Source organism: Lolium rigidum, chromosome 3, assembly GCF_022539505.1.
Source record: "Lolium rigidum isolate FL_2022 chromosome 3, APGP_CSIRO_Lrig_0.1, whole genome shotgun sequence".
Lineage (NCBI taxonomy): Eukaryota > Viridiplantae > Streptophyta > Magnoliopsida > Poales > Poaceae > Lolium > Lolium rigidum.
Window position 1 is genome coordinate 88,419,624 of NC_061510.1, and position 27,105 is coordinate 88,446,728.

Consider the following 27,105-nt stretch of genomic DNA (forward strand, 5'->3'; position numbering starts at 1 on the left):
CTTATGTTCCATGCCACATTATTGATGATATCTACATGTTTTATACACATTATATGTCGTATTTATGCATTTTCCGGCACTAACCTATTAACGAGATGCCGAAGAGCAAGTTGCTGTTTTCTGCTGTTTTTGGTTTCAGAAATCCTAGTAAAGAAATATTCTCGGAATTGGACGAAATCAACGCCCATGGGCCTATTTTTCCACGAAGCTTCCAGAAGTCCGAGGGGGAAAGGAAGTGGGGCAACGAGGCGCCGACACGCTTGGGCGGCGCGGCCTGGCCCTTGGCCGCGCCGGCCTGGTGTGTGGGGCCCTCGTGTGGCCCCCCGCGTTGCCCTTCCGCCTACTTAAAGCCTTCGTCCCGAAACCCCCAGTACCGAGAGCCACGATACAGAAAACCTTACAGAGACGACGCCGCCGCCAATCCCATCTCGGGGGATTCTGGAGATCACCTCCGGCATCCTGCCGGAGAGGGGATCCATCTCCCGGAGGACTCTTCACCGCCATGGTCGCCTCCGGAGTGATGAGTGAGTAGTTCACCCCTGGACTATGGGTCCATAGCAGTAGCTAGATGGTTGTCTTCTCCTCATGTGCTTCATTGTCGGATCTTGTGAGCTGCCTAACATGATCAAGATCATCTATCTGTAATTCTATATGTTGTGTTTGTCGGGATCCGATGGATAGAGAATACTATGTTATGTTGATTATCAATCTATTACCTATGTGTTCTTTATGATCTTGCATGCTCTCAGTTATTAGTAGAGGCTCTGGCCAAGTTTTTGCTCTTAACTCCAAGAGGGAGTATTTATGCTCAATAGTGGGTTCATGTCTCCAGTGAATGCGGGGAGTGACAGAAACCTCTAAGGTTATGGATGTACTTGTTGCCACTAGGGATAAAACATTGATGCTATGTCCGAGGATGTAGTTATTGATTACATTACGCACCATACTTAATGCAATTGTCTGTTGTTTTCAACTTAATACTGGAAGGGGTTCGGATGATAACTTCGAAGGTGGACTTTTTAGGCATAGATGCATGCTGGATAGCGGTCTATGTACTTTGTCGTAATGCCCAATTAAATCTCACAATATTCATCATGTCATGTATGTGCATTGTTATGCCCTCTCTATTTGTCAATTGCCCGACGGTAATTTGTTCACCCAACATGCTATCTTATGGGAGAGACACCTCTAGTGAACTGTGGACCCCGGTCCATTCTTTTATACTTGAAATACAAATCTGCTTGCAATACTTGTTCTTTACTCGTTCTCTGCAAACAATCATCATCCACACTATACATCTAATCCTTTGTTACAGCAAGCCGGTGAGATTGACAACCTCACCTGTTTCGTTGGGGCAAAGTACTTTGGTTGTGTTGTGCGGGTTCCACGTTGGCGCCGGAATCCCTGGTGTTGCGCCGCACTACATCCCGCCGCCATCAACCTTCAACGTGCTTCTTGGCTCCTCCTGGTTCGATAAACCTTGGTTTCTTTCTGAGGGAAAACTTGCTGCTGTGCGCATCATACCTTCCTCTTGGGGTTCCCAACGAACGTGTGAGTTACACGCCATCAAGCATATTTTCTGGCGCCGTTGCCGGGGAACGAAGGAAAGCTACACCACAAATGTTTCTAACTCCCACGTCAACTACACGCCATCATATTTTCTGGCGCCGTTGCTGGGGAGATCAAGACACGCTGCAAGGGGAGTCTCCACAATCCAATTTCTTTACTTTGTTTTTGTCTTGCTTTATTTTATTTACTACTTTGTTTGCTGCATTATATCAAAACACAAAAAAAATTAGTTGCTAGCTTTACTTTATTTACTGTCTTGCACTCTATATAAAAAACACACAAAAAATTAGTTACTTGCATTTACTTTATCTAGTTTGCTTTATTTACTACTGCTAAAATGGCCACTCCTGAAAATACTAAGTTGTGTGACTTCACAACCACAAATAATAATGATTTCTTATGCACACCTATTGCTCCACCTGCTACTACGGCAGAATTCTTTGAAATTAAACCCGCTTTCTTGAATCTTGTTATGCGAGAGCAATTTTCAGTGTTAGTTCCGATGATGCTGCTGCCCATCTCAATAATTTTGTTGAATTGTGTGAAATGCAAAAGTATAAATATGTAGATGGTGACATAATAAAATTAAAATTGTTTCCTTTCTCATTAAGAGGAAGAGCTAAAGATTGGTTGCTATCTCTGCCTAAGAATAGTATTGATTCATGGACTAAATGCAAGGATGCTTTTATTGGTAGATATTATCCCCCTGCTAAAATTATATCTTTGAGAAGTAGCATAATGAATTTCAAACAATTAGATAATGAACATGTTGCTCAAGCTTGGGAAAGAATGAAATCTTTGGTTAAAAATTGCCCAACCCATGGACTGACTACTTGGATGATCATCCAAACTTTTTATGCAGGACTGAACTTTTTCTTCGCGGAACCTATTGGATTCAGCAGCTGGAGGTACCTTTATGTCCATCACTCTTGGTGAAGCAACAAAGCTCCTTGATAATATGATGATTAATTACTCTGAATGGCACACGGAAAGAGCTCCACAAGGTAAGAATGTAAATTCTATCGAAGAATCCTCTTCCTTGAATGATAAGATTGATGCTATTATGTCTATGCTTGTGAATGATAGGACTAATGTTGATCCTATTAATGTTCCGTTAGCTTCATTGGTTGCCCAAGAAGAACATGTTGATGTAAACTTCATTAAAAATAATAATTTCAACAACAATGCTTATCGGAACAATTCTAGTAATAACTATAGGCCATATCCTTATAATAATGGTAACGGTTATGCTAATTCTTATGGGAATTCTTACAATAATAATAGGAACACACCCCTGGACTTGAAGCTATGCTTAAAGAATTTATTAGTACACAAACTGCTTTTAACAAATGCGTTGAGGAAAAGCTCAATAAAATTGATATTCTCGCTTCTAAGGTTGATAGTCTTGCCTATGATGTTGATCTTTTGAAATCGAAAGTTATGCCTAATAGGGATATTGAAAATAAAATTGTTACTACAGCAAATGCCATCCAAGTTAGAATTAATGAGAATATAAGATTGATGGCCGAATTGCATGCTAGGTGGGAAAGAGAAGAACATGAAAAACTAGCTAAAGAGAATAATGTAGCTAAAGTTTGGACTATTACCACCACTAGTAATGTTAATGATTCATATGTTGCTGCACCTCCTACTATTAATGGTAAAATAATTGGTGTTGGCAATATTTCTACTCCTAGTGCAAAGCGTGCAAAATTACTCGAGCTGCTAAAACTGCTGAAACTGCTTGTGATAAAACTGCTGAAATTTTTTCCAACATTGGGGATGATGATCCCATTGCTTTAGATTGTAATGGTTTGGATTTTGATGATTGCCACATCTCTGAAGTTATAAAGTTCTTACAAAAACTTGCTAAGAGTCCCAATGCTAGTGCTTGTAAACTTGGCTTTCACAAAACATATTACAAATGCTCTCATAAAAGCTAGAGAAGAGAAACTAAAACTTGAAACTTCTATTCCTAGGAAGCTAGAGGATGGTTGGGAGCCCATCATTAAGATGAAGGTCAATGACTTTGATTGTAATGCTTTATGTGATCTTGGTGCAAGTATTTCCGTTATGCCTAAGAAAATCTATGATATGCTTGACTTGCCACCATTGAAAAAATGTTATTTGGATGTTAATCTTGTTGATAATGCTATAAAGAAACCTTTGGGGAGAGTTGATAATGTTCGCATTACCGTTAACAATAACCTTGTCCCCGTTGATTTTGTTGTCTTGGATATTGAATGCAATGCATCTTGCCCCATTATATTGGGAAGACCTTTTCTTCGAACTGTTGGTGCTACCATTGATATGAAGGAAGGTAATATTAAATATCAATTTCCTCTCAAGGAAGGTATGGAACACTTCCCTAGAAAGAGAATGAAGTTACCTTTTGATTCTATTATTAGAACAACTTATGATGTTGATACTTCATCTCTCGATAATACTTGATATACACTTTCTGCGCCTAGGCCGAAAGGCGTTAAAGAAAGCGCTTATGGGAGACAACCCATGTTTTTACTACAGTATTTCTGTTTTATATTTGAGTCTTGGAAGTTGTTTACTACTGTAGCAACCTCTCATTATCTTAGTTTTGTGTTTTGTTGTGCCAAGTAAAGTCTTTGATAGTAAAGTTCATACTAGATTTGGATTACTGCGTAGTTACAGATTTCTTTGCTGTCACGAATTTTGACCTTCCTACCTGTAGGTAGCTCAGAAAATTAAGCCAATTTACGTGCGTGATCCTCAGATATGTACGCAAATTTCATTCAATTTGGGCATTTTCATTTGAGCAAGTCTGGTGCCTCAATAAAATCCATCTTTACGGACTGTTCTGTTTTAACAGATTCTGCCTTTTATTTCGCATTGCCTCTTTTGCTATGTTGGATGAATTTCTTTGATCCATTAATGTCCAGTAGGTTTATGCAATGTCCAGAAGTGTTAAGAATGATTGTGTCACCTCTGAACATGTTAATTTTTATTGTCCACTAACCCTCTAATGAGTTGTTTCGAGTTTGGTGTGGAGGAAGTTTTCAAGGATCAAGAGAGGGAAATGATGCAATATGATCAAGGAGAGTGAAAGCTCTAAGCTTGGGGATGCCCGGTGGTTCACCCCTGCATATTCTAAGAAGACTCAAGCGTCTAAGCTTGGGGATGCCCAAGGCATCCCCTTCTTCATCGACAACATTATCAGGTCCTCCCCTGAAACTATATTTTTATTCCGTCACATCTTATGTGCTTTGCTTGGAGCGTCGGTTTGTTTTTGTTTTTGTTTTTGTTTGAATAAATGGATCCTAGCATTCATTGTGTGGGAGAGAGACACGCTCCGCTGTTGCATATGGACAAGTATGTCCTTAGGCTTTACTCATAGTATTCATGGCGAAGGTTGAATCTTCTTCGTTAAATTGTTATATGGTTGGAATCCGGAAATGCTACATGTAGTAATTCTAAAATGTCTTGAATAATTTGATACTTGGCAATTGTTGTGCTCATGTTTAAGCTCTTGCATCATATACTTTGCACCCATTAATGAAGAAACACCTAGAGCTTGCTAAATTTGGTTTGCATATTTGGTCTCTCTAAAGTCTAGATAATATCTAGTATTGAGTTTTGAACAACAAGGAAGACGGTGTAGAGTCTTATAATGTTTACAATATGTCTTTTATGTGAGTTTTGCTGCACCGGTTCATCCTTGTGTTTGTTTCAAATAACCTTGCTAGCCTAAACCTTGTATCGAGAGGGAATACTTCTCATGCATCCAAAATCCTTGAGCCAACCACTATGCCATTTGTGTCCACCATACCTACCTACTACATGGTATTTCTCCGCCATTCCAAAGTAAATTGCTTGAGTGCTACCTTTAAAATTTCCATTCTTCACCTTTACAATATATAGCTCATGGGACAAATAGCTTAAAAACTATTGTGGTATTGAATATGTACTTATGCACTTTATCTCTTATTAAGTTGCTTGTTGTGCGATAACCATGTTCTCAGGGACGCCATCAACTACTCTTTGTTGAATATCATGTGAGTTGCTATGCATGTCCGTCTTGTCCGAAGTAAGAGAGATCTACCACCTTAATGGTTGGAGCATGCATATTGTTAGAGAAGAACATTGGGCCGCTAACTAAAGCCATGAATCATGGTGGAAGTTTCAGTTTTGGACATATATCCTCAATCTCATATGAGAATACTAATTGTTGCTACATGCTTATGCATTAAAGAGGAGTCCATTATCTGTTGTCCATGTTGTCCCGGTATGGATGTCTAAGTTGAGAATAATCAAAAGCGAGAAATCCAAAATGCGAGCTTTCTCCTTAGACCTTTGTACAGGCGGCATGGAGGTACCCCTTTGTGACACTTGGTTAAAACATGTGTATTGCGATGATCCGGTAGTCCAAGCTAATTAGGACAAGGTGCGGGCACTATTAGTATACTATGCATGAGGCTTGCAACTTGTAAGATATAATTTACATAATACATGTGCTTTATTACTACCGTTGACAAAATTGTTTCTTGTTTTCAAAATAAAAGCTCTAGCACAAATATAGCAATCGATGCTTTTCCTCTGCGAAGGACCTTTCTTTTACTTTTATTTTGAGTCAGTTCACCTATCTCTCTCCACCTCAAGAAGCAAACACTTGTATGAACTGTGCATTGATTCCTACATACTTGCATATTGCACTTGTTATATTACTCTATGTTGACATTATCCATGAGATATACATGTTACAAGTTGAAAGCAACCGCTGAAACTTAATCTTCTTTTGTGTTGCTTCAATACCTTTACTTTGATTTATTGCTTTATGAGTTAACTCTTATGCAAGACTTATTGATGCTTGTCTTTAAGTACTATTCATGAAAAGTCTTTGCTTTATGATTCATTTGTTTACTCATGTCATTACCATTGTTTTGATCGCTGCATTCATTACATATGTTTACGATAGTATGATCAAGGTTATGATGGCATGTCACTCCAGAAATTATCTTTGTTATCGTTTACCTGCTCGGGACGAGCGAGAACTAAGCTTGGGGATGCTGATACGTCTCCGACGTATCGATAATTTCTTATGTTCCATGCCACATTATTGATGATATCTACATGTTTTATATACATTATATGTCGTATTTATGCATTTTCCGGCACTAACCTATTAACGAGATGCCGAAGAGCCGATTGCTTGTTTTCTGCTGTTTTTGGTTTCAGAAATCCTAGTAAAGAATTATTCCCGGAATTGGACGAAATCAACGCCCAGGGGCCTATTTTTCCACGAAGCTTCCAGAAGTCCGAGGGGGAAAGGAAGTGGGGCAACGAGGCGCCGACACGCTTGGGCGGCGCGGCCTGGCCCTTGGCCGCGCCGGCCTGGTGTGTGGGGCCCTCGTGTGGCCCCCCGCGTTGCCCTTCCGCCTACTTAAAGCCTTCGTCGCGAAACCCCCAGTACCGAGAGCCACGATACGGAAAACCTTACAGAGACGACGCCGCCGCCAATCCCATCTCGGGGGATTCTGGAGATCACCTCCGGCACCCTGCCGGAGAGGGGATCCATCTCCCGGAGGACTCTTCACCGCCATGGTCGCCTCCGGAGTGATGAGTGAGTAGTTCACCCCTGGACTATGGGTCCATAGCAGTAGCTAGATGGTTGTCTTCTCCTCATGTGCTTCATTGTCGGATCTTGTGAGCTGCCTAACAAGATCAAGATCATCTATCTGTAATTCTATATGTTGTGTTTGTCGGGATCCGATGGATAGAAAATACTATGTTATGTTGATTATCAATCTATTACCTATGTGTTGTTTATGATCTTGCATGCTCTCCGTTATTAGTAGAGGCTCCGGCCAAGTTTTTGCTCTTAACTCCAAGAGGGAGTATTTATGCTCGATAGTGGGTTCATGTCTCCGTGAATGCGGGGAGTGACGAAACCTCTAAGGTTATGGATGTACTGTTGCCACTAGGGATAAAACATTGATGCTATGTCCGAGGATGTAGTTATTGATTACATTACGCACCATACTTAATGCAATTGTCTGTTGTTTGCAACTTAATACTGGAAGGGGTTCGGATGATAACCCGAAGGTGGACTTTTTAGGCATAGATGCATGCTTGGATAGCGGTCTATGTACTTTGTCGTAATGCCCAATTAAATCTCACAATATTCATCATGTCATGTATGTGCATTGTTATGCCCTCTCTATTTGTCAATTGCCCGATTGTAATTTGTTCACCCAACATGCTATCTTATGGGAGAGACACTTCTAGTGAACCGTGGACCCCGGTCCATTCTTTTATACTTGAAATACAAATCTGTCTGCAATACTTGTTCTTTACTTGTTCTCTGCAAACAATCATCATCCACACTATACATCTAATCCTTTGTTACGACAAGCCGGTGAGATTGACAACCTCACTTCGTTTCGTTGGGGCAAAGTACTTTGGTTGTGTTGTGCGGGTTCCACGTTGGCGCCGGAATCCCTGGTGTTGCGCCGCACTACATCCCGCCGCCATCAACCTTCAACGTGCTTCTTGGCTCCTCCTGGTTCAATAAACCTTGGTTTCTTTTCGAGGGAAAACTTGTCTGCTGTGCGCATCATACCTTCCTCTTGGGGTTCCCAACGAACGTGTGAGTTACACGCCATCAAGCATATTTTCTGGCGCCGTTGCCGGGGAACGAAGAAAAGCTACACCACAAAGATTTCTAACTCCCACGTCAACTACACGCCACCGGCGCGGCGCGAGAGAGAAACGACGGCGTCGTCGAGACGTACGGCGCGAGAGAGAGGAGGTCGACGGCGCGAGAAGAGGGCGGCGGGCCGTGCGGGGCGGCGGCGTCGTTGGCGGCGGGGCGGCGGCGTCGATCGGCGCGGCGTCGTCTGGAGAGAAAATCGCGCGGAGAAGACGATGTGGAGGCGACGGTTCGGGCCAAAGTATTTATAGCCCCCCCTTTAGTCGCGATTGGGGAGGCGACCCGCGACTAAAGGGTACCCTTTAGTCGCGGTTGGCCAGACCAACCGCGACTAAAGGCTTTTTTTCGCCCGGTTTTTCGTTCCCGCGCGCACAGATGCCAACCGCGACTAAAGGTATTTTTCAAATTACTTTTTCTTTTTCAAAATGTTAAAAATACAGAAAAACTCAGAAAAATAAAACTAATTCATTTCAAAATCATAAAATACAAATAATATATCAAAAAATTCAGAAAAATAAAACTAATTCAATTCAAAATGTTTAAAATACATATAATATATCAATAAATTCAGAAAAATAAATCTAATTCATTTCAAAATCATAAAATACAAATAATATATCAAAAAATTCAGAAAAATAAAACTAATTCAATTCAAAATGTTAAAAATACAAATAATATATAAAAAAATTTAGAAAAATAAAACTTATTCAATTCAAAATGTTAAAAATACAAATAGTATATCAAAAAATTAAGAAACGTAAAACTAATTCAATTCAAAATGTTAAAAATACAAATAATATATCAAAAAAATCAGAAAAATAAAACTAATTCAATTCAAAATGTTAAAAATACAAATAGTATATCAAAAAATTAAGAAAAGTAAAACTAATTCAATTCAAAATGTTAAAAATACAAATAATATATCAAAAAAATCAGAAAAATAAAACTAATTCAATTCAAAATGTTAAAAATACAAATAGTATATCAAAAAAATCAGAAAAATAAACCTAATTCAATTCAAAATGTTAAAAATACAAATAATATATCAAAAACTCAGAAAAACCAATTTCTTCCCGGCCACCTCTGTCTTCCCATAAGTTCTCCCCGGCCTGTCTTCCCGCCAGTTCTTTCCCGCCTCTTTCTTCCCGCCTCTTTCTTCCCGCCTCCTGTCTTCCCGCTCCCATTTTTCCCGACATTTGTCACTACATATATGTAGCCCGGCTTGGCCAGCATTATCACATCTCTACAATCTCTCATCACTCTCTCATGGCTTCCACCGCACCCACTCTAACCTACCGAGCAGGTGGAGGAGCTTTGCGCCTCGAACTACCCTTGCCCACCGGGCTACCACGTTCCCGCCGGCCGGAGCCTAAGCGTCGGCGGCGTGCCGGTCCCTCCCGTCCCTCGAGGTACCGCGCGCCGGCGGCCATCACGAACCACTACTACCTCGACCTCACGCCGGAGCGAGCGGATGAATCCCCGCCGGCATCCCGATAACCGAGCATACTTGGGACACCTTCCTCATCAATCGGCGTGAGAGGGCGCTCGCCGTGTATGAGGAGGACGGTCCGCCTCCCGGGAACTTCCACGAGGCCGGCCGTCGGCTATGGTGGTACGGCCGGACTCCGCAGAGCGTCATGGACTACATCACGGCCGGCGATATCCCCCGTCTGCGCTACCCTCGGTTCGAGCCACGAGCGCCGCCCGACGACGAGCCGACGACGGCAGCCGACGACGACGGCGGCAACTTAGAAGGCGACGACTACCAGTACAACGGCGGCGGCTATGAAGACTACGAGTATGCATATTATACGCCTAGGCAGGAGTATGACTAAATCACTCCAAATTTCATCATCAGTGGTATCTCGAATCATTCGAAAATGGACACCAAACACATCACGGGTAATATAATTCACATGATCCATTCAACAAAGTTTGGTACAATAAATTATTACACATCATTTCTTCCCTTGTGTCCCTGCTTGCTTACGATTGTGCCGTATCCATGGAGCATCCTCATCATTTAACTTAATTCTTGGGTCGGTGTTCACTTTGAAGGGTGGAATTTCAGCAAACATATTATAATCTTCTGACATGTCCTGTCTTGTCCTCCACTCCCACGATGTTTCTTTTCCCTGAAAGAACAATGTGGCGCTTTGGATCATCGCATGATGTACTCGATCGTTTTCTTATCTTTCCGTTTCCTCGGTTTGCTACTCATGTCCTTCACATAGAAAACCCGAGCGACATCTTTCGCTAGGACGAATGGTTCGTCAAGGTAACCAAGATTGTTGAAATCCACCATTGTCATTTCGTATTGCTGGTCCACCTTTACCCCACCTCCCGTTAGCTTGAACCATTTGCACCGGAACAAAGGGACCTTAAAGGAGGGTCCATAGTCAAGTTCCCATATCTCCTCTATGTAACCATAATATGTGACCTTTTGCCCATTCTCGGTTGCTGCATCAAAGCGGACACCACTGTTTTGGTTGGTGCTCTTTTTATCTTGGGCGATCGTGTAAAATGTATTCCCATTTATCTCGTACCCTTGGAAAGTCGTTATAGTCGAAGATGGTGTCTTGGCCAACATGTACAGTTGATCTACAACATGATCGTCATTCATTAAATGTTTTCTCAACCAACTGCCGAAAGTCTCCATGTGGGCCTTCCTAATCCAGGATTCAGGCTTCCCCGGGTTGTCCGAACGTAAAATATTCTTGTGTTTCTCAAAGTACGGAGCCACCAAGCTGGAATTGGTCGAACCGTGTGGTATGCTTCAGATCGAGAGAATGGCCGTCCATACATATCGTTGATTTCCTTCCGATCGTGCCTTTTCCACTTAGTCTCCCCTCGTGCCGCGATCGAGGAAGACCAATCGGCTTAAGGTCGGGAACAAAGTCAACACAAAACTCAATTACCTCCTCATTTCCATAGCCCTTGGCGATGCTTCCTTCCGGCCTAGCACGGTTACGAACATATTTCTTTAATACTCCCATGAACCTCTCGAAGGGGAACATATTGTGTAGAAATACAGGACCGAGAATGGAAATATCTTCGACTAGGTGAACCAGGAGGTGCGTCATAATATTGAAGAAGGATGGCGGGAACACCAACTCGAAACTGAAAAGACATTGGACCACATCGTTCTGTAACCGTGGTAGAACTTCTGGATTGATTACCTTCGAGAGATTGCATTGAGGAATGCACATAGCTTCACAATGGCTACTCGAACATTTTCCGGCAGGAGCCCCTCAAAGCAATCGGAAGCAATTGCGTCATAATCACGTGGCGGTCGTGAGACTTCAGGTTTTGGAACTTTTTCTCCGCCATGTTTATTATTCCCTTTATATTGGACGAGAATCCAGACGGGACCTTCATACTCGCTCGGGCATTCAAAAAAGATGACCTTCTCTTCTTTGGTCGGAGCGTAGCTGGCACGACCTTGAAACCATTTCGGATGCTCGGTCATCGGGGTCTTTCAAACGTTGCTTGGTCCTGCCGTGCTTCCTTTGTATCATTTGTCTTCCCATACACGCCCAAGAAGCTTAGGAGGTTCACGCAAATATTCTTCGTAACGTGCATCACGTCGATTGCGGAGCGGACATCTAGGACTTTCCAATATTCTAGCTCCCGAATATAGATTTCTTCTTCCACATGGCTGCGTGCCCGTCGGCTCCCTTCGGAACCGATTGTCCGCCAGGACCCTTTCCAAAGATGACTTTCAAATCCTTGACCATATCAAATACCTCAGCACCGGTGCGTTCCGCGAGCTTCGGCCGGTGATCTGCCTTGCCGTTGTAATGCTTGCCTTTCTTTCTTACTCGGATGAATTTTCGGAAGAAATCGACGATGCCCAAGGTACACGTTCTTCTTACAATTTGGCAAATGTACACTTTCAGTCTCATGTAAGCGGTGCGTGCATGCATTGTATCCCTTATTTGATAGTCCCGAAAGGTTACTAAGAGCAGGCCAATCGTTGATGGTTACGAAAAGCAACGCTCGTAGGTCAAATTCCTCTTCTTTGTGCTCATCCCACACACGGACACCAGGTCTGCCCCACAGCTGTAAAAGTTCATCAACTAATGGCCTTAGGTACACATCGATGTCGTTGCCGGGTTGCTTCGGACCTTGGATGAGCACCGGCATCATAATGAACTTCCGCTTCATGCACAACCAAGGAGGAAGGTTGTAGATGCATAGAGTCACGGGCCGAGTGCTATGGCTGGAGCTCGCTCGCCAAAAGGATTCATGCCATCCGTACTTAGACCAAATCTTATGTTCCTTGCGTCGGCTGCAAAATCTTTGAACTCTCCGTCGATCTTTCTCCATTGCGTTCCATCTGCGGGGTGTCTCAACTCCCGTCCGACTACGGTTCTCTTTGTGCCATCGCAACAACTTGGCATGCTCTTTGTTCCCGAACGGACGTTTCAACCGTGATATTATAGGAGCATACCACATCACCTTGGCGGGAACCCTCTTCCTGGGTTTCTCGCCCTCAACATCGTCACCGGGGTCATCGCCTCCGATCTTATAACGCAATGCGAGTGCATACCGGGCATTCATTCAAATTCTCGTATTCACCGCGGTAGAGGATGCGGTCGTTGATGCATGCATGTATCTTCGGAACCTCTAAACCTAGAGGGCGAGACAACCTTCTTTGCTTCGTACGTATCGGCGGGCAACTCGTTATTCTTTGGAAACATATTCTTCAACATTTTCAGCAAGTTTTCAAATGCCGAGTCAGCTACACCTGCCTGTGCCTTCCATTTCAGCAAATCCAGTGTGCAGCCCAGCTTTTTCAGACCATTATCGCATCCGGGGTACAGCGACTTTCTGCGATCCTCTAACATGCGATCCAAATTCTCCCTCTCCTTTTCAGTTTCGCAGCATCTCCGTGCATCAGCAATGGTCCGACCAAGATCATCAACGGGCTCATCACGTGCCTCTTCTTCACCTTCCCCTTCACCTTCGGCATCCTCCATGAAAGTATCACCGAAATGATCAAGATAGTTTTCATCGATGAAATCATCACCTTCTTCATCTTCTTCCATTATAACCCCTCTTTCTCCATGCTTGGTCCAACAATTATAGCTTGGCATGAAACCGTGCCGAAGCAGGTGCAGGTGAACTTCTCTTGAGGAAGAGTAACCCTTCGATTCTTACGGTTAACACATGGACGAGATAACAAAACCCTTCGCTTGTTCGCATTAGCCACTACGAGGAAATCTTTCAAACCCGTACTGAACTCGCCGGAGAGTCGGTTACCGTACATCCATTGCCGATTCATCTGCATTATTATAATATAAAATATATAATTAACCATCATGCATTTGTTAAACTAACTAGCTATAAACAATAGAAATTAAACAACGAACTACACACATGCATATTTTATCAATGACACATATGAAAGGTTCAAGTTGCTAACCGCGATCAAGGAGGAAAAAATAAATGAGGAAGCTCAAGTGTGGCTCCGACACTTCATATCATGTTGGTTTCATGCTCTTGGGGCATTTCATCAAACACCTTGTGTGCATAAGAGGAGCCAAAAGCAAATCTACACCCCCTTGTGAAGCTTGTGAAGAGAAGTGGCACCAAATGGCTAAGTGCAGTGAGCTGAGGCCCTTTTATAGGGATGGGCCTTTAGTCCCGGTTGGCCTGACCAACCGCGACTAAAGGCCTTCGAGCCGTGCCTGAGGACCTTTAGTCGCGGTTGGCCTGGCCAACCGCGACTAAAGCCCCTCCCGTCCACCAGCTGGCCAGCGAGCGCGCTGGGCCCAGGTCTTTAGTCGCGGTTCGCCACCCGAACCGCGACTAAAGACCCCATTAGTCGCGGTTCCTATACTTTCGCGACTAATGGGGCTGGACGGAAGCCTCTTTTTCTACCAGTGATTTGTTTCAAGCAGGAAAATCAAAGGAATTGTAACATGAGGTTTGAGTGGATGAAAAATTTCCTATGAAACACAGTGCAATGCAATCCTATAGAAAAAATCCTATGCATTCATAAGGATTCAATCCTATGAATCAAATGGCGCATATAGGAAAAATTCCTAAGGATCAAAATCCTACAAATTGCTATAAAATTCCTTTGAATCAAACAAGCCCTTAAACTTTTTAGTGATATCTCTTTTGTAATGCATTTCTCGTATTAAGTAAACCTGTTCTGGGGTAGTATATGCATTTTTCTGAGACACTACACTGCAACTATCGAGAAACAAAAGAGGCTCGCAGACGACTCATATAAATAGAAAACACACTATATATTCGTAGCATATACAGAGAGAATCGTGATTTATCATGGCGATTTAGAACACTTTGAACCACTACGCAGTGGTGGAGCTAGCCAGGACAATAACCCTGTGTTCTTAGCTTAGTATAAATGTTGAATAATTTTTGCACACTTTCAGATTGTATTGTTGAAAACTGTGTAGTCATTTGACTACACATCTCAAATGTGGCTCACCCACTGCCAATACGTATCATTCATCCGCTAGCTTGTTTTTGGGTACGGCTGAGCTTTGCCTCGTCTCTGATTGATCATCAACCAAAAAAAGGGACAAGGAGCACTTCTGCTTTCGTTCGGTTATGTTACGCTCAGTACGCAAAAGTAGAAAACAAAAGATACTTATTTTTGTTGTACTCCCTCCGTCAAAATTTAGAAAAATCTTATTTTTGATAGAGCTACATCCGTCTAAAAACAAGGGTCTTAAATACATTTTATTTATTTGTAGATACCTCCATATCTAAAAAATAAAAATTAGACACTTGTTTGCCAATGCATCAATGGCACACTATTCTTCCTGTTTCTGGTTCAGGGAAGGAGTGTGCGTGGAGCTGAGTGGAGTGGGGTGTTTGATCCATAGTCGGGCACTCGGGCGTGCCCCGCCCGCGCATGATTGATCGATGGTCGGTAGGGGTTTGTGTCGGTGGCCTCGAGAGAGAATCTTCTTGGGTTCTAGTAGTAGGACCAGAGAATGACACACCCAGCTAGGAGATCCACTGCTTCCTTGTACTCCGTACTTCGAATGCGGCGATTTACACAAAAATAACCCAAAACTGAAAAAAAAAGCACAGACTGACCCTCTGGCGAAACTATTTCACGGATCTAACCCTTTTGTGTGGCGCCCCTCTCAAGGGCGCCACACATGCCCATGTGGCGCCCCTGGCTCTGGCGCCACACACCCATCCGACGTGGCCCGTCGACGCTGAGCTGGTGACCCCGATCCGACGTGGCAGCACGAGTGGCGCCGCTCCGGCCGGCGCCACACTTTGAAAGTGTGGCGCCCCTGGCAAGGGTGCCACACATTCACTTAAGTTTGGGCCGCGCGCGCGCCCAGCCCGACCCTCTTCTTTCTTTCTTTCTCTGTTCTTCTTCTCTCCTCCAAAGGCGCCCGGTTTTCTCTCTCCTCCCTCTCCCCCCACCAAATCAACCACCAAATCGTCAGATCTGTCCGTGGAGATCGTTCCCAACTCGTTGCTTGAGGTAATCTCCTCCGTTTCCCCTCTTTTCATCCATTGATTTTGTGTATTTGCTCCAATCTATATGTGAAACCCTAGATGTGGATTTGGTTGATTTGAGGGTGGAGATGGATTTGGTTGGATGTTAGGGTTGTTGAAGTAGAAGAAATGGTAGTGTGCTAGTTTGTATGGGTAGAATATGTTGATTATGGTATCTAATGAACACATGTGTGTATGTGTTGTTCCCATTATGCTAGGGGGATGGAAAGAATTGTTCATGTTCATCATGTGGACAAGGATGCTTACTTGAAGGGAAACATAGAGCCGGACCCGGAAGAGGTTGACTTGGTGTTTGACGTTAGCCCTAGCTTTGCGGAGGTGGTAGCACAAGTTAGGGTTGAGTTGAATTGGAATGAGCCAAATGATGGTATTGAGCTAGAGGGAAGGCATAATGTGGGGTTTGGAATGCACACCCGTTGGAAGATAATGCGTATCAACTCCGAGCAACGTTGGTCCATTTACAAGGAGACGGTGGCCGGGTCACAAGATAAGGCTTTGGAGTTGTTTGCAACCAAGACGGTTGAGGCTCGTATCGAGCTTGACCTTAACCGGCCCTCCTCCCCCGTTCGAGAGAGGACTCCTCCACCCATGAGCCAAGAAGAGGCCACCCAATCTCCCATTGTCCAATCTCCCATTGCCCAACAACCTCCGTTGGATAATGAGTATGATGAGCATGACGATGGTGATGATTGTTTCGAGATGAATGGCAACAATGTCGGTGATTTAGATAAATATTGGACGCAAGAGGAGATGGACCACTCCATTCCTTATTCCCGATGCTATGCGTCGGACTCGGATGATGATGGACCCGAAGAGGAGGTTGACGAGGATGGCTTCACGGCTAAGGAAGCCGAAAGAGCCGAGATCTTCAAGAAGGTAACCGGACGGGATATCCGGGTACCATTGTTCCGTGATGTTAGTCTTGCGGATGGAGCCGTGGTTGATGGTGGCAAAAGTTTACTTCTTGGAGCTAGGCCACTATCCAAGAGGGATGTGGATGGTAGGACGGCTATGATCTCTAAAGGGCTAACGTTTGATACATTCTTGGAATTGAAGATATGGTTGAAGGAGTTCTCCATTAAGCATCATCGCCCTTACATCGTTGTTCACTCGGACTTGAAGAAGCAGTACACGCTAAAATGTGTGGATAAAAGGTGCCCATGGGTTGTCCGTGCACGACCTTTCAAAAAAGGGCCCTCTTGGCACATAACAAGTTGTGTAGCCACTCACATGTGCCTGGGGCCGAAGCTTGATGGCAAGGATGCACAGCCGGACCACCGTCAACTCACATCCGAGTTCATTGCATACAAGCTCTCGGCGGAGATATCATCACTTCCTATCATGAGCATTAGGTCCGTGCAAGATACGGTCAAATCCCGGTTTGCCTACGACGTCAAGTACGGGAAGGCATGGAAGGCCAAACAAGCCGCATTCAAGATGTTGTACGGTGATTGGGAGGAAGCATACAATCGTATCCCTAGGTTGTTGTTAGCGATGGCCGCAACTAACCCGGGCATGGTGCATGTGGTCGAGCCTTCCGCAACCAAAATGACATTGCATGATGGTAAAAGAGTGAGGGTATTTCACCGTGCATTTTGGTCATTCCAGCAATGCACGAGGGCATTCGAACATTGTAGGCCCGTCATAGCCGTGGATGGTACCTTCTTGACCGGTCAGTACAAGGGCACACTATTGGTGGCAATAGCAAGTGATGCAAGCAACCGTTTAGTACCATTGGCTTTTGCATTGGTAGAGATTGAGAACAATGATAACTGGCAATGGTTTTTCCATATATTGAGGACGAGGGTCATACCACCCTCAAAGGAAGTGTGTGTCATCTCCAATCGTCATCAAGGAATTCTCAATGCGGTGGAGGTTCCAATTCCCGGGCATGCTCCCTTGCATCACCGATGGTGCATGAGGCATTTTTGTGCAAACTTCTACCGGGCATGCAAGAGCAAAGAGTTGTCTGACCTTCTTCAAGATTGTTGCCTCGCTTATTCGGAGCGCTGCTTCGCAAACCTATACAACGGCTTGCTGAAGCACAAAGACCTCAACGCGGGTGGTCAAGAGTTTCTTCATAGACACCTCGTATTTAACTCAAAGTGGGCGAGAGCTTATGATGAGGATGGGAGGAGATATGGCCAAATGACAAGCAACATGGCCGAGTGCTTCAACAATGTTTTGAAGGGTGTCCGTGCATTGCCGTGACGGCAATCGTTCAATACACATTCGAGAAGTTGAATGTCTATTTCCAGAACTACACCGATGAAACGGAGAAGGAAATTGCTTTGAATGCCGAGTTCCCAAAGAAGGTTCAAGAGTTCATGGATTTTCGAGCGAGGAAGGCCGACTCCCAAACGGCTACATGTTATGATAATGTTGACCGGGTTTACCAAGTGAATGAGCCGGGAGGCACCACACAAGGTGGTGTCCAACACGGAGGCCGGGCTTTCCGTGTGTCCCTAAAGACATGTGAATGCACATGTAGGAGGCCCTCTTTGCTTCATTTGGCTTGCTCCCACTTGCTAACAGCGGCACGCACTAGACGTGTCGACTACAATAACCCGCTCACCGTTCGGGAGTCCGAGTTCTCAATCGAAGCCACAAAGAGGACATGGGCTCCAAGGTTTTGTCCTTACTTGGATCAATCACAATGGCCGGAGTATCATGGAGTGCAAGTTTGGCCAGATCCGGAATGGAAGGTTGTGAAACGTGGAAGAAGAAAGACAAAGAGGTATCACGGAGATATGGATAGATGGGGTCATTCCGGAAACAGGTTATTCCAAGAAGCTCGCGAGCCAACTAATTGTGGATCCTGCAATAGTAAGGGCCACAATAAAAGGAAGTGCACATCCGGCAAAAAATCAAAGGGCATTTGATGCTAGCACAAGTCAAGCATCAAGTAGCCAACAAGCTTCAAATCAACCTCCAAGCCAACAAACCCCAAGCCAACAAGCTCCAAGCCAACAAGCTCCAAGCCAACCGCGTCAAACTCCTCCAAGCCAAACGCGTCAACCTCCTCCAAGCCAAACGCGTCAACCTCCTCCAAGCTAAACGCGTCAACCTCCTCCAAGCCAAACGCGTGAACCTCCTCCAAGCCAAACGCGTCAACAAGCTCCAAGCACACAAGCCCAACGGCAACAAGCTCCTACGCAACAAGCTCCAAGGCAACAAGCCTCAAGGCATCAACCACAATGGTGACAAGCTCCAAGGCAACAAAGGATTCACGTAGGGCTTAGTAGAGGTGGCCGTCGCGGTGCTAGTATGCTACGATACCTAGCGGGGACTTATCCGTATGTGTCTCGAATTTACTAATTGCATTGTACTTTCTATTTTCATATTCCATGACTAACTTTGGTTTTTCAATTTGGTTTACAGGTATGGCAACTCAACCCACCAAGGGGAAGGGAGCATGGGAGGGCAATGAGAAGGAGGAGTCCGTTTGGGAGGAGGCGGTAAGGACGGTGCGGAAGAAGGAGAAGGAAGAACTAGAGAGGAAGAAGAAGGAGGAGGAAGACAAGAAGATGCCGGAGAGTGCCCGTATGCAAAAACAGTATGAGGAATACATATTGTTCCACAAGAGGAGGAATGCCAAGCTGAAGGCCGAACGGGACCGCGAGGCACGGATAAAATTCCTAAGGAGCTGCCAACTTGAGCAAATTGCGAGGGAGAGGGCCAATAGGATGCACCTAGAGGAGGTGGCTAGGGAGGCTGAACGCATCAAGGAGGAGAGAGCTCAAGCGGAAGCTGCAAAGACGGAGGAGCGCCACCACTTCTTCGATTCGGTCGTTCGCTTGGCTCGTGACTTAAGGGAGAAGGAAGAATTGGCTGAAGAAGCTAAGAAGAAGAAGGCAAGGGGAGGGAGCCTTTGCGACGCGAGTGATGTCCCTTTGGCTATGTTCTTGTTGTCGAACCATTATGTTGTCTGAACCTTGATCTTCTCGAACCTTCGTGTCGTTGAACCTTATTGTAATTGAAACCTTGATGTCGTCGAACCTTATTTGTCATTTGAACCATTATGCTGTGTCAATGTATGGTACATATTCAGTGCAATGTTCTTGTTGTCAAAACTGTTGGAATATGGTAGGATTTTTCATGGTTTTATCACAAGTCCATGTGTGGCGCCCGTCACACCGGCGCCACAAGTGCAAGTGTGGCGCCCGTGGCATCGGCGCCACACATGCCAACTTATATGAACTATTGGGTCGAAAACATCCAGGGGCTCCGGACGATAAGTCCTTAGCTGTTTTGGCGACCATTATGACGGGCCTACAATGTTCGAATGCCCTCGTGCATTGCTGGAATGACCAAAATGCACGGTGAAATACCCTCACTCTTTTACCATCATGCAATGTCATTTTGGTTGCGGAAGGCTCGACCACATGCACCATGCCCGGGTTAGTTGCGGCCATCGCTAACAACAACCTAGGGATACGGTTGTATGCTTCCTCCCAATCACCGTACAACATCTTGAATGCGGCTTGTTTGGCCTTCCATGCCTTCCCGTACTTGACGTCGTAGGCAAACCGGGATTTGACCGTATCTTGCACGGACCTAATGCTCATGATAGGAAGTGATGATATCTCCGCCGAGAGCTTGTATGCAATGAACTCGGATGTGAGTTGACGGTGGTCCGGCTGTGCATCCTTGCCATCAAGCTTCGGCCCCGGCACATGTGAGTGGCTACACAACTTGTTATGTGCCAAGAGGGCCCTTTTTGAAAGGTCGTGCACGGACAACCCATGGGCACCTTTTATCCACACATTTTAGCGTGTACAGCTTCTTCAAGTCCGAGTGAACAACGATGTAAGGGCGATGATGCTTAATGGAGAACTCCTTCAACCATATCTTCAATTCCAAGAATGTATCAAACGTTAGCCCTTTAGAGATCATAGCCGTCCTACCATCCACATCCCTCTTGGATAGTGGCCTAGCTCCAAGAAGTAAACTTTTGCCACCATCAACCACGGCTCCATCCGCAAGACTAACATCACGGAACAATGGTACCCGGATATCCCGTCCGGTTACCTTCTTGAAGATCTCGGCTCTTTCGGCTTCCTTAGCCGTGAAGCCATCCTCGTCAACCTCCTCTTCGGGTCCATCATCATCCGAGTCCGACGCATAGCATCGGGAATAAGGAATGGAGTGGTCCATCTCCTCTTGCGTCCAATATTTATCTAAATCACCGACATTGTTGCCATTCATCTCGAAACAATCATCACCATCGTCATGCTCATCATACTCATTATCCAACGGAGGTTGTTGGGCAATGGGAGATTGGACAATGGGAGATTGGGTGGCCTCTTCTTGGCTTATGGGTGGAGGAGTCCTCTCTCGAACGGGGGAGGAGGGCCGGTTAAGGTCAAGCTCGATACGAGCCTCAACCGTCTTGGTTGCAAACAACTCCAAAGCCTTATCTTGTGACCCGGCCACCGTCTCCTTGTAAATGGACCAACGTTGCTCGGAGTTGATACGCATTATCTTCCAACGGGTGTGCATTCCAAACCCCACATTATGCCTTCCCTCTAGCTCAATACCATCATTTGGCTCATTCCGATTCAACTCAACCCTAACTTGTGCTACCACCTCCGCAAAGCTAGGGCTAACGTCAAACACCAAGTCAACCTCTTCCGGGTCCGGCTCTATGTTTCCCTTCAAGTAAGCATCCTTGTCCACATGATGAGCATGAACAATTCTTTCCATCCCCTAGCATAATGGGAACAACACATACACACATGTGTTCATTAGATACCATAATCAACATATTCTACCCATACAAACTAGCACACTACCATTTCTTCTACTTCAACAACCCTAACATCCAACCAAATCCATCTCCACCCTCAAATCAACCAAATCCACATCTAGGGTTTCACATATAGATTGGAGCAAATACACAAAATCAATGGATGAAAAGAGGGGAAACGGAGGAGATTACCTCAAGCAACGAGTTGGGAACGATCTCCACGGACAGATCTGTCGATTTGGTGGTTGATTTGGTGGGGGGAGAGAGGGGGAGAGAGAAAACCGGGCGCCTTTGGAGGAGAGAAGAAGAACAGAAAAAGAAAGAAAGAAGAGGGTCGGGCTGGGCGCGCGCGCGGCCCAAACTTAAGTGAATGTGTGGCGCCCTTGCCAGGGGCGCCACACTTTCAAAGTGTGGCGCCGGCCGGAGCGGCGCCACTCGTGCTGCCACGTCGGATCGGGGTCACCAGCTCAGCGTCGACGGGCCACGTCGGATGGGTGTGTGGCGCCAGAGCCAGGGGCGCCACATGGGCATGTGTGGCGCCCTTGAGAGGGGCGCCACACAAAAGGGTTAGATCCGTGAAATAGTTTCGCCGGAGGATCAGTCTGTGCTTTTCTTTCAGTTTTGGGTTATTTTTGTGTAAATCGCCTTCGAATGCTGCACATGAAAAATACCAGAACGCACCTGTGCTCAATTTAACATAGAGAATGCCACCATGCGTGGCGGGTGGCGGTACCACGGTATGGCTCTATTGCAGGGCGAGTGGTGGACTAGGGGACAATTGGAGGCAGCGTGTATTTTGATTTGCACGAGATTTATTGTTTGGGGTGTGCGATTTGGAGAGGGTCATGAAAGGATCCCTTTTATTCTGAACATCGGGATGTTTCTTAATATCACAGTTAGTACTGCTTCTGTCCCATACATCACAATTAACCCGTATTGCTTCTGTCCCATATCACAAGACGTTTTAGGTAGCCATATAGTATAGATTTAGTACGTCCAATTATTAAGATATGCAATACGGGTTTAGGGATATGGATGTAAGCCTATGTCTCTCCTGAGAAGATTAGCTTTGCTACTACTATGTGAACCAAAGGAAGATGCATAAGAATTTTTTTTTATTTCGAAAGAACTACCTAGTGCGCTAATAAATAAATAAAAATAAAAAATATTAATATCACAAGATACATCGTAAAGATATCAATTACACCCGATCTCTGCAACATCAAAATGTCCTAAAGACATTACGGATACACACATCCCTACTGCAAAAACAACAGCAAGAAGAACAAAAGATTCCACAACGGTGATCACAACACAGTAGCTGCAATGCAAACCACTGCCAAGACAACACCCGGAGCGCTCTCTCAAAATAATGTATTTAACAAGGCCATTAGCAGACACAACCAATTAAGATCAAACCTTGGATGTTCATCCTGAAAGCTAGAACGTTGTATTCCTCCTATGTTGCCACTCCCGCTTACCTATGTCACTGCTGCAAGACAAGAAACACCAAGAAAAGTCCTCTTGGCCACGAAGACTCGGTCCACCATTACTAGACCTCAGCCGCCATAACATTCTCCACCACTATCTTCTTAATAGAAATCGAAAATCGGCATGACACATGATGACAACAGAAAGCGAAGCTTCGCGTCACTCCCTTCTGAAGCCAATATGGGTGCGCACAACTGAATCTCATCCGATCCAGCAATCTGCATGCATCAGACGTCCAAAGGAGATCGCCAACGGAGCCTTTTGAAACAAGTCGGCATCAAGCAAAACATCTTCTTGGCGCGAGAACCCAAGGACCACCCTGGTCCTTAATTTGGTGCAAGGAAGAACGCATGGAGGAAGCTCTGGCCAGAGATCCCACCATGCGAGGAGGAGGCCACCGCCAAACGCGCTCGAAGATGAGAGCCCACCAGCACCGTCTGCTAGGAGGAGTTTGCCCCCCGACTTCCTCCAGTGGTGGCGGGGAAATGCGGGGAATGAGGGGTGGGGCTAGCTAGGGTTTCGCCCGAGCTGCCTCCTTGGGAGCGACGCGCGTGTTTCTATCGTGAGACAATTAATGATAACTATATATTTAAAAATTTGGGGAGAATTTCACTTCCTGATCCTAAGTGGTTTTTTCATCTTGGATAAAGACAAAGCATGATCCTCAAGATGAATTGCATGAGTATCATGAAAGCCTAGTCTATAGAAACTTAAATTCATGGTCGTGAGGATTTAAACTACGTGTTGGATTTGTACATTCACTTTCACAACCAGTTAAGCTATGCTAGTGTCATGTATTTATATCTCTTATAACACTAAAAGTTTCCCCAACAATACTTACGATCTAACCGCTCAAAACATATCCAAAAATATCCGGTTGGGGAAACTTTTTGTGCATTTAACATACTTATATCACTTTTTGTGCCCCTAAAAATATCTTACGTCGATTAAGTTTAGTCTCACGACTTCTGCGGCCAATTAAATTTTGCATATTCCTATATGCAAAATTATGTTTCATGTGTCGTATATGCTTCCATTCACACAATAGAGTTTTTAAAGAGGTTTCCTTCTAAGCGTGTGGGGTATCCTTCTAGTATATATGTATTTGAAGGTTTTTTATTAGATTTTAAACTCTTACTATGCATGGATAGTCACGATTGTTGGAATAAAATTTGAACCAGGACAACAACAGATTTTGCTCTGAAATATCACACTAAGCATTAGCCCGGTGATCACCCATATCCTTGTTTTGTGAAGAAGGTGCTGAAGATGAAGCTGAGAGGATAATAGCTATGGAAACAAGGGATAGTTTGTAGGCCTTGCAGCGACTTGTCTAGCTTTTTTTCGAAATGGGGAAAACTCCAGCCTCTGCATCAAAGCGATGCATACGGCTTTTATTTATATCTTATTCAACAAGGATTTGTCAGGATCATACATCACAAAACCTGAAGCCACTACTTAACACCTAGAAACCCGATAATGGGTGAAGTAACATGTTGTTAGGGCCTCTGCCCTAAAAACATAAACAAACGCCCCACCAACTAAAAACAAAGGGCATCCCTTAGTCGCCCTATGGCGAAAACAAGAACACACAACCGGCATAGCAGACCCTTGCGAAGCACCTTTGCCCTCGCTTCAAAAGTCATCACCACCATCGAACCGCTAGTCCATCTTCACGGCAGAGATCCACATAGCCTTGCCAGTCTTGTTGATGACGCCACATTGGAAGATATGTCGTGCATAGCACCGGCCGAATAGGCATGACTCAGCGTAGCACCTGTCAGCCAAGCATGACTTGACATCTCCTCCTACAGCCTCAGTTCTCCGGCGCTTCTCCACAAACGATGCTCCCAAGAGAGAAAACGACACCACAGTGCCGCCATCATCCGGCATGGAAGACTAGGGTTTCCCCTAGAGCAGCATGAGTAGGTCGACAGTCGTTGCTCGGCGATGCCTACATCAAGGTAACGACGCAAAACGCCGCCATCCCCCGCCAAACGGCTCAGTTCTCACCGGCAACAATGTCTTCCTGACTCGCAACTGGGATTAGATGACAGATCCTGCGATCCGACAACCCAGCCTTAGGCCGACTGTCAACACCCGGATTTTTAATTCCAGATGCCTATTATGCCATACATCGCAATCCCAGGAATATATTTTTTGCGAGACATAATAGTCGATATCACAGAACATTATTCATTACAAACCATAATCATCTTACAACAAGGGATCTCATGATCCAATTTAAAACAACAGTTGATCCAAAGATCAGACACAAAACACATAGCAGAAGAAACGTAGTAGTGGTCCATATGTTCCACAGGCAACGCTTGACGTCAGGAGGTGATCCTAGTTATCATAGAATCCTGCTGTCCATCTTCCTGGTACTGATTCTCCTCTTCATAGTCTGGCCATTTGAATAGCCAGAGATAAAGCCATGAGTAATTTATAAAGTACTCGCAAACTAACACTAATAGAAGTACTAGTAGCTCTAATAAGGGGTCTAAGCTTCTAGGTTTACTAGATGACACCCCGCGCGTTGCTGCGGATATTTTGGCTGATATTTGTTGGGTAGAACATCTAATGTCGATATCACTTAAAATAAAATTGTTGCACATAATTACAAACAAAAATTAATTTATACAGATGCAAAACATAGTAAATACATGTATTGATAACTCCTATTTGCTTGCTATTTGACATGAGAAAGAAAAACATTTACAGTTCCTTTGAGTTCAACTATCTAGAATGATAAGTTGTCCTAAATTGAACTTACGACTATGAATGTTTTCGCACCTACTGTGTGCCTTGAGATCCGATCTACATACACAACATAAACATGCATAGAAACAACCTATGTATCCTTTTGGAGGCGATAAAATACCTGATACTATATATGTGATGAGTGTTAGCAGTGATATAATATGCGGGCATGTATAATTTGCAGTCCCGAGGGGTCACCTTTTAAGAAGGCAATGTAGATAGTGCAGTATCTCACCTTATGGAGCTGCATTGACAATACAAACCACGCGGACACACGTGCAACTCATAGGCTCCTCTTAGTTTTGGGTACTTCAAACTGTAAGAAAAAATAATGAAAATGGTAAGCTAACAGATTCATTGAGCACCATGATTGTACGCGCAATTTTCTTTTGTCCTTGCCACAAGCAGAACTTTAATATGTAGCGATTGGGGGAACTATGAAAGAGGCAACATTACAGAAATAAACTGGGAAGAGGTACTATGAAGAGCGATTGCTTAAAAGTGTTTCTCCAATTGATTTCCAAAAAAATATAGCACTTCCTCGGTTCTTATATCTGTAAGTGGGATACTATAAATGAATTTCGAAATAAGAATGCGGAAGATGAAAGAGGAAGAGGGACTACATGAACGGACGAACCTGGTCAGCTAGGATTGCAAGGCTTCCAATGGAGAGAATCAGGTTCTCTGGTAACTGATAATGACCCCCTCGATGTTCGTCATCGCCGGCAACACATGTATCTGGCCGTACTTGATCTTGCTGTAGGTGCCGACGCGATGATAGGAAGATAGGGACGGGTAAGCGTTGCTCTGTAGATTTTTGGTGAAGGGACTGACGGCCGGCCGTGGGAGGTCATGCTAGGCGGTGTCGCCGAACATGAAGAAGCACGCGGCCAGCTCTAGCTTGTCGATCATCCAGAGTTCCAGACGGGTAGGTACAGGAACAACGCTGTGGACGTGCTCATCTCCCTCGTCAGGTGGATCTCGCCACGGACTACGATGGAGGCGGCGGTGCGGCCCTCGGCAAGATCCAGGGCGATATCCATCCCGGAGTTTACGCACCCGACGACGAATACTGCTTTCCCACGAATCCCCTCGGCAGATACATAATCCCTCGTGTTTTCTTCAGATACATGGTTATGTCGGCAAGATGAAGGAGAGGGCCGGGATCATCGCCAGGAGAAAAGAGCCGGGTGCTCATGGTCTGCCCAAGATAAATGCCACGCGGATGGAGATGGGCCGTCCTCGGCCATTATATTACGGGAGTAGATCAGTGCCTGGTATAATGGCATCAGCCGTTTCTGTCAAGAGACATTAATGGCTAACATAATAGCGA